Source organism: Oncorhynchus gorbuscha, unplaced genomic scaffold (genome assembly GCF_021184085.1).
Source record: "Oncorhynchus gorbuscha isolate QuinsamMale2020 ecotype Even-year unplaced genomic scaffold, OgorEven_v1.0 Un_scaffold_5010, whole genome shotgun sequence".
Lineage (NCBI taxonomy): Eukaryota > Metazoa > Chordata > Actinopteri > Salmoniformes > Salmonidae > Oncorhynchus > Oncorhynchus gorbuscha.
Genome location: NW_025748907.1, coordinates 20,889 through 29,617, shown reverse-complemented (window position 1 = coordinate 29,617; position 8,729 = coordinate 20,889). Strand labels below are relative to the sequence as shown.

The 8,729-nt window shown below is 47.7% G+C and overlaps 1 pseudogene; it reads right to left on the bottom strand.

Moving 5' to 3' along the window:
• Nucleotides 1–4,835: 4,835 nt before the first annotated feature.
• LOC124028913 lies at nucleotides 4,836–7,868 on the bottom strand (annotated as a pseudogene).
• Between the last annotated feature and the right edge of the window lie 861 nt (nucleotides 7,869–8,729).

The window sequence follows — 8,729 nt, the reverse complement described above, 5'->3', positions numbered from 1 at the left end:
ATTGACTCTGTACTGGTACCCCATGTATATAGCCTCCACATTGACTCTGTACTGGTACCCCATGTATATAGCCTCCACATTGACTCTGTACGGTACCCCATGTATATAGCCTCCACATTGACTCTGTACTGGTACCCCCTGTATATAGCCTCCACATTGACTCTGTACGGTACCCCCTGTATATAGCCTCCACATTGACTCTGTACGGTACCCCATGTATTTAGCCTTGCTATTGTTATTTACTGCTGCTCTTTAATTATTTGTTACTTTTAACTCTTACTTTGTTAGATAAGGGCTTGTTAGATAAGGGCTTGTACGTAAGCATTTCACTGTAAGGTCTACATCTGTTGTGTTCGGCGCATGTGACAAATAATAACAATTTGATTAGATTCTTTCATTGGAAATTATTTGTCATGCCAGCAACAAACACTGACAATACACATCCAAGTATAACTGACCAAATTGTGAAAGACAAACATTATTGTTGTCTATCAACAATGACAAGCAACCGGGGTTGAGGATAATAGGGGACGATATTGCCACTCCTATTTGTCATATCTTCAATTTAAGCCTACTAGAGAGCGTGTTCCCTCAGGCTTGGAGGGAAGTTAAAGTCATTCCACTTCCTAAGGATAGTAAAGCTCCCTTTATTGGTTCAAATAGCCGACCAATCAGCCTGTAAGAATCTCTACAGGATCGGTGTCCCACCCTCGGGACTGTTGAGCTAACGTGCGCTAATGTGAATAGCATGACGTTGTAAGTAACAAGAACATTTCCCAGGACAGACATGTCTTATGGGCAGAAATTCTTGCTAATCTGCACTGTCCAATTTACAGTAGCTATTACAGCGAAAACATACCATGCTATTGTTTGAGGAGAGTGCACAATTATGCACTTGAAAATGTATATATTGACCAATAAGGCACATTTGAGCAGACTTGATACAACCGTTTTAAAGTAATGCAATGGTTCATTGGATAAGTCTGAAACTTTGCACATACAAAATCTAAATTACGCCTAGAGTCCCAAGTTAGATAATGGCCTTTCATTTCAAAGATGATGGAACAAAAACAATATAAAAAATGTATGCTTTTATGTATCATCTTTCACCAGATCTATTGTGTTTTATTCTCCTACATTCATTTCACATTTCCACAAACTTCAAAGTGTTTCCTTTCAAATGGTACCAAGAATATGCATATCCTTGCTTCAGGTCCTAAGCTACAGGCAGTTAGATTTGGGCATGTCATTATAGGCTAAAATTCCTTAATTAAGAGGTGTTAACAACCCTTTGTAAACTTTTGGAAAAAATTGTGTTTGACCAGATACAATGCTATTATACAGTAAACAAATTGACATCAGACTTTCAGCTCGCTTATAGAGAAGGACACTCAACAAGCACAGCACTTATACAAATCACTGATGATTTGCCGGGAGAAATCGATGATAAACGATTGTGTGGGCTCTTTTGTTAGACTTCAGTTCTGCTTTTGACATTATTGATCATAGTCTGTTGCTGGAAAACCATATGTGTTATGGCTTAACACCCCCTGCTATAACATGGATAAAAAGTTACCTGTCTAACAGAACACAGAGGGTGTTCTTTAATGGAAGCCTCTCCAACGTAATCTAGGTAGAATCAGGAATTCCCCAGGGCAGCTGTCTATGCCCCTTACTTTTTTCAATCTTTACTAACGTCATGCCACTGGCTTTAAGTAAAGCCCGTGTGTCTATGTATGTGGATGAATCAACACTATAGACGTCAGCTACCACAGCGACTGAAATTAATTCAAGACTTAACAAAGAGCTGCAGTTAGTTTCAGAAAAGGTGGAAAGGAATTAGTTAGTACTACATATTTCAAAAACAAAAAGCGTTGTATTTGGGACAAAACACTCAATACACCCTAAACCTCAACTAAATCTTGTAACAAATAATGTGGAAATTGAGCAAGTTGAGGTGACTAAACTGCTTGGAGTAACCCTGGATTGTAAACTGTAATGGTCAAAACATGTTGATACAACAGTAGCTGAGATGGGGAGAAGTCTGTCTATAATAAAGCGCTGCTCTGCCTTCTTCACAACACTATCAACAAGGCAGGTCCTACAGGCCCTAGTTTCTACCTTCTTAACAGCACAATCAACAAGGCAGGTCCTACAGGCCCTAGTTTCTACCTTCTTAACAGCACAATCAACAAGGCAGGTCCTACAGGCCCTAGTTTCTACCTTCTTAACAACACAATCAACAAGGCAGGTCCTACAGGCCCTAGTTTCTACCTTCTTAACAGCACAATCAACAAGGCAGGTCCTACAGGCCCTAGTTTCTACCTTCTTAACAGCACAATCAACAAGGCAGGTCCTACAGGCCCTAGTTTCTACCTTCTTAACAGCACAATCAACAAGGCAGGTCCTACAGGCCCTAGTTTCTACCTTCTTAACAGCACAATCAACAAGGCAGGTCCTACAGGCCCTAGTTTCTACCTTCTTAACAGCACAATCAACAAGGCAGGTCCTACAGGCCCTAGTTTCTACCTTCTTAACAGCACAATCAACAAGGCAGGTCCTACAGGCCCTAGTTTCTACCTTCTTAACAGCACAATCAACAAGGCAGGTCCTACAGGCTCTAGTTTCTACCTTCTTAACAACACTATCAACAAGGCAGGTCCTACAGGCCCTAGTTTCTACCTTCTTAACAGCACAATCAACAAGGCAGGTCCTACAGGCTCTAGTTTCTACCTTCTTAACAACACTATCAACAAGGCAGGTCCTACAGGCCCTAGTTTCTACCTTCTTAACAGCACAATCAACAAGGCAGGTCCTACAGGCCCTAGTTTCTACCTTCTTAACAACACTATCAACAAGGCAGGTCCTACAGGCCCTAGTTTCTACCTTCTTAACAGCACTATCAACAAGGCAGGTCCTACAGGCTCTAGTTTCTACCTTCTTAACAACACTATCAACAAGGCAGGTCCTACAGGCCCTAGTTTCTACCTTCTTAACAGCACAATCAACAAGGCAGGTCCTACAGGCCCTAGTTTCTACCTTCTTAACAACACAATCAACAAGGCAGGTCCCACAGGTCCTAGTTTCTACCTTCTTAACAGCACGATCAACAAGGCAGGTCCTAGTTTCTACCTTCTTAACAACACTATCAACAAGGCAGGTCCTAGTTTCTACCTTCTTAACAACACTATCAACAAGGCAGGTCCTAGTTTCTACCTTCTTAACAACACTATCAACAAGGCAGGTCCTACAGGCCCTAGTTTCTACCTTCTTAACAACACTATCAACAAGGCAGATCCTACAGGCCCTAGTTTCTGCCTTCTTAACAACACTATCAACAAGGCAGGTCCTACAGGCCCTAGTTTCTACCTTCTTAACAGCACTATCAACAAGGCAGGTCCTACAGGCCCTAGTTTCTACCTTCTTAACAACACTATCAACAAGGCAGGTCCTACAGGCCCTAGTTTCTACCTTCTTAACAACACTATCAACAAGGCAGGTTCTACAGGCCCTAGTTTCTACCTTCTTAACAACACTATCAACAAGGCAGGTTCTACAGGCCCTAGTTTTGTCACACCTGGACTACTGTTCAGTCCTGTGGTCAGGTGCAACAAAGAGGAACTTAGGAAAATTACAATTGTCTCAGAACATGGAGGCACGGTTGGCACTTGGATATACACAGAGCGCTAATATTAATAATATGCATGTCAATCTCTCCTGGCTCAAAGTGGAAGAGTGATTTACTTGATAACTACTTGTATTTGTGAGAAGTGACATGCTGAATGTACCGAGCTGTCTGTTTAAACTACTGTCACACAGCTCAGACACCCATACATACCCCACAAGACATGCCACCAGAGGTCTCTTCACAGTCCCCAAGTCCAGAACAGACTACATGGAACTCTATTCCACAGTACTACATAGAGCCATGACTACATGGAACTCTATTCCACAGTACTACATAGAGCCATGACTACATGGAACTCTATTCCACAGTACTACATAGAGCCATGACTACATGGAACTCTATTCCACAGTACTACATAGAGCCATGACTACATGGAACTCTATTCCACAGTACTACATAGAGCCATGACTACATGGAACTCTATTCCACAGTACTACATAGAGCCATGACTACATGGAACTCTATTCCACAATACTACATAGAGCCATGACTACATGGAACTCTATTCCACAGTACTACATAGAGCCATGACTACATGGAACTCTATTCCACAGTACTACATAGAGCCATGACTACATGGAACTCTATTCCACATCAGATAACTGATACAGCAGTAGAATTAGATTTTAAAAGCTGATAACACACCTTATGGAACAGCGGGGACTGTGAAGCAACACAAACATAGACACATTCATAAAAACACACAATAACATAAGCACTATACACACACGTACACATGGATTTAGTATTGTAGATAAGTGGTAGTAGAGTAGAGGCCTGAGGGCACACACTTCATGTGTTGTGAATGTATTGTAATGCTTTTAAAAATCTAGAACTGCCTCACTTTTTGCTGAACTGCCTTGTCAGCAGCTAATGGTGATTCATAAAAATGACAAAAACAAACTGTCACCAGGTGAGGGACAGTAATGTTTTATGTGATACTGTCTGGGTTGTGGGTTCGATTCCCACGGGGGATCAGTATGAAAATGCATTCACTACTGTAGGTTGCTCTGGATAAGTGTCTGCTAAATGTTGAGGCTGTTCCTGTAACAATTCTTAACCTAAACATAACCCTACTAAAACATAAAATAGCATTTATAAAGTTCAGCAGTAATGTTACATTTATAAAGTTCAGCAGTAATGTTACAACGTGACTGTGTTCCTCTTTCAGCTCAACCCGACTGAGAAGAGAGCAGGCTAACAGTAGATAAATGGTCTGTCTGGTGTAATGACTCAACCTATTAGATATTCTGTGTGGCCTACCTGTCATGGTGCTGCTGCTATCTCGCTGTGTTCTCAGATCCTCAGCACTGCCATGCTTCATGACAGAGCTGATAGAAGTCAGAGTGTTGACCAGCTGGCTGTTGATAGAACCAAAGTGGGTGAACTGAGAAGAGCAGGGCTGTCCGAAAGCATCCGCTAGCTCACTGTAGTTCTCAGTCAACAGCATCTGTTGTTCCTGAAGTAGCTTCTGAAGCCTCTCTATGTAGTGGTCTAGACCTGCCCCCCCCTCCACCTGCTGGGGCGGTGGTATGGCCTGGGCCTGAGGTGGTACAACAGTCGTCACTGCAATGGTCTCCTGGGTAACAGCGGTTCCATCCAGGTGGGAGGGGCCACATGCAATGTTCCGAGTCTTCAGGCCGACCAGGAAGTTAGTGTGGATGCCGACCAGGCCGACGCCCACCTCTTTGGTCTGGGCCGACCATGCCTCCTCCGGACCGCCGTCGCCCTCCGCTGTGTTTCCCACGGCAACAGACCTAACGACGACCACAATAGAAACATTCTTTTAAACTTTTATGTGTTCACAAAACATTTAAATGTATTGTATTATATCCACGTGGTTAAATTGTGTTGTTAAATGGTTAAATGAATCTAATAGAAAAAGTACCTGGTTTTGGTCTGTGGGTCTTTGATCAGCCCCTCGCCCACAGCGACAGTCCTTGTGTGATTGGTTAGCGTGCTGGTGTGTTTCTCAGCCGTGTGGAGCAGGGGGGTGTTGGTACAGCCGTCAGCTAGCACCACTGTCTCTGTGTTGGTGTGTTGGCTAGCGGTCTCCAGTAGGGTGCTGGTGTGTTGGGAGGCTGTGTCTGGGGTTACCATGACAGCAGAGTCCGTGGTGGTGCCCAGGACAGGGTTAGTCCCCGTGGTAACCAGCTGTCTGATGGGAGAGATGGTGACGTCTCTAGAACACTCCCCAACGCCCACCGACCTGCTCTCCCTCTCCCTGGCCTCGATCTCCTGGGCCTTACACAGCTCCAGACTGTCTACTTCCTCATCAGTGTTCACCCCCTGGTCACACAGCCCCACCTCCACCCCCACCCCCTGGTCACACACCTCCAACTGCCTCCCCACACACTGGTCCTGCACCTCTACCCTCTCCTGCACCAGCCACCTCTCCATGGGCAGGTCAGGACCCGAAGCAGTGTGTCTCAGGATGGGTTGACAGGACACCCCTACCCCTACAGTGTGGAGGGTCTCCCCTGTGGAGGCATGGCTGGTCTCTAGATGGTTCCCCACTCCCTGGCTGTGTGTCTGGACTCTCCAGGTCTCTGAGCCAGTGCTCTGGGTGTCTGGCCGCGCCTGGCAGGCCATGCTGTAGGTGTCTGGCCGCACCTGGCAGCCTTTATCAGCCCTCTTCTTATTGGCTCCCCCAGCGGCCTGCAGCTCTAGCTTCAGCTTGGACATCTCCATCAGGTGGGTGGTCTCTCTCAGGTCCACCTCTAGCCGGTAGATCTTCTCCTTCAGGGCCTCGATGGTCTGCTGCTGCAAGTCTAGCTCTGCCTCCACCTCGCTGGTCACGCCCAACATGGCTTCCGTCACGCCCGTCCCAGCACTGAGAGTCTCACGTTGCTCCGTCGCCATTCCGACGTCACAGTAGAAGCGTCGTTGTTGTACCATCGTCATCACCGGCGACTTCCTCTGGGCGACCACCGTGGCGTCGTTCATGTTCTCATCTGGGCCGACCGCCGTGGAGGTGAGCTGGTTGTTGTTATTGTGAGTGAGAGGGAGGGAGGTCTGGGTCCGCCTGGCCTGGTGAGATCCTTGATCCTGGCTGTTTGTCCCCAGGGCTTGGACCTCTGCAGCCAGCCTCCTGAACTCCTCCATCCCCTTGGTACTCTGACTATGGCCCTGACACTCCTGGCCCTCTGGCTCCATGATGTGCAGCTCCTGGGTCTGTAGGGTATGTGTCTGGGGGTCCAGCTGGTCAGCACTGCCCACGCTATAGGACCTCTTCCTGAACCCCTCCCCCACTATGCCCCCCACCCCCAGCCGTTGGTTCTTCTGACAGGTCATCTGTCTCTTCTCCTCCTGCAGCACGGCTATCTTCACCTGCAGGACAGGTATGGTCCTCACCTTCTCCTCTAGCTCCTTCAGCCTCCGCAGTGCCACCACCATCTGCTCCCGGATGTGCTGCAGGTGGAGTGGAGACACGCTGGTGGCCGGCGTGGTCATGCCCGAGGACATGGGGCTGTGGTGCATAGAGGAACCCATGGAAGTGTAGTAGGGGTTGTACTCTCCACTACCTCCACCCCCGTTGGGAAGCAGGGGGGAGAACAGGGAGGTGCTGGACCCCCCCATCCCTCCGAAGGAGGCCAGGCGGTGGCGAGGAGCAGGGCCAGGGGGTTCGGAGGGGGAGGGGGGCTGCATGAGGTGGCGCTCTTGTTCTAACCTCCTCCTCGTCTCCATCAGGGTCTTCTCAACCTGGGGGTTGAGGAGGGGAGGTTCCCACAGAGAGGGGGGCGGGAGAAGGGGCCGTTGGTGGGCTTCGGCGGGGACGATCAGGTAGCCCTCGGGGGGTAGGGGAGGAAGGGGAGGGGGAGTCTCACAGGAAGGGAGAGGGGCATGGGCGTGGTAAATCAGGGTGGGGGAGGGTGAGGCTGGGGTGAGGGGTAGAAGAGGGGACTCTGCTGTGCCTCTTCACTGGAGGAGGGTAGGGAGCCTGTGGAGGTCCATTCAGCCTGGCCCTGCCCACTGTACCCACTGCCCCCACCAGAGTAACCTCCCCTGGGCACGGGCTCCGCCGTCGGCCGGACAGGCCTGGATTTCCGCTGGATGTTCAGCCTCTTGATGGTGTTGCCACGCTGTATGTCGTCCACATACTTCAGGAAGTCCAGGTCCAGCTGATAGCCATATGGGGGCGTGGCCTCAGTACCCCTGCTGACAGACCGCTCTCCTCTCTCTATGGGAAGAAGAGAAGAACAAAAGGCACTAGAGTCATACCAGGAAACACGTTGCAGTAAATTGGTTCTGTAACAATGACATTACTGGTATGGAACAATAGCTAGAAATGGATCAGAGAATTCAATTCTTTGAAAATTACATGACAACTTTAAACCCCAGTGTTGCTTCTCTGGCAGCTGCTGGTCTAGTATGACGTGAGAACGTAGCCTCATCACCCGACAGTCATGGCCACAACAAGCATGGACAACATTAGCTACAATACAAAGTTTCACCAAGGACTATGCTGTCAACAGCAGACAGACAGCAATTATCTGTTAAAAAGAAACAAGTTTGGTCATTGAAAAGGGGATGAAGGCTGTGGAAATGGAGTGGCTTGCTACCTCGGGAACTGATGGACCGTGACATTACTCAAACCTGGTAAGACCAAACCTCAAAACTAATGTTAGCTTAGCAACATTTCTTTGCAGTTCCTCTCTGCTGTAGACATTACATTACATTTAAGTCATTTAGCAGACGCTCTTATCCATGTTGGTTGTCTAGAAACAAAACAGAGGCGTGCGTAACCATGGGGAAAAACAGACGGGGTAGATTGTTGACATGGAAAATATCCTCCAATGTTTATTGAAAACATAAATATAGTTGCACTTGTTGTCTCTCAATTACATCAATACAGTTATTGGTTAGCTAGCTATCGAGTTATAGCCATTTTAGCCATACATATGCATCGCAGCGCTAGCTGTGCCACCAGAGACTCTGGGTTCGCGCCCAGGCTCTGTCGCAGCCAGCCGCGACCGGGAGGTCGGTGGGGCGACGCACAATTGGCCTAGCGTCGTCCAGGTTAGGGAGGGTTTGGCCGGTA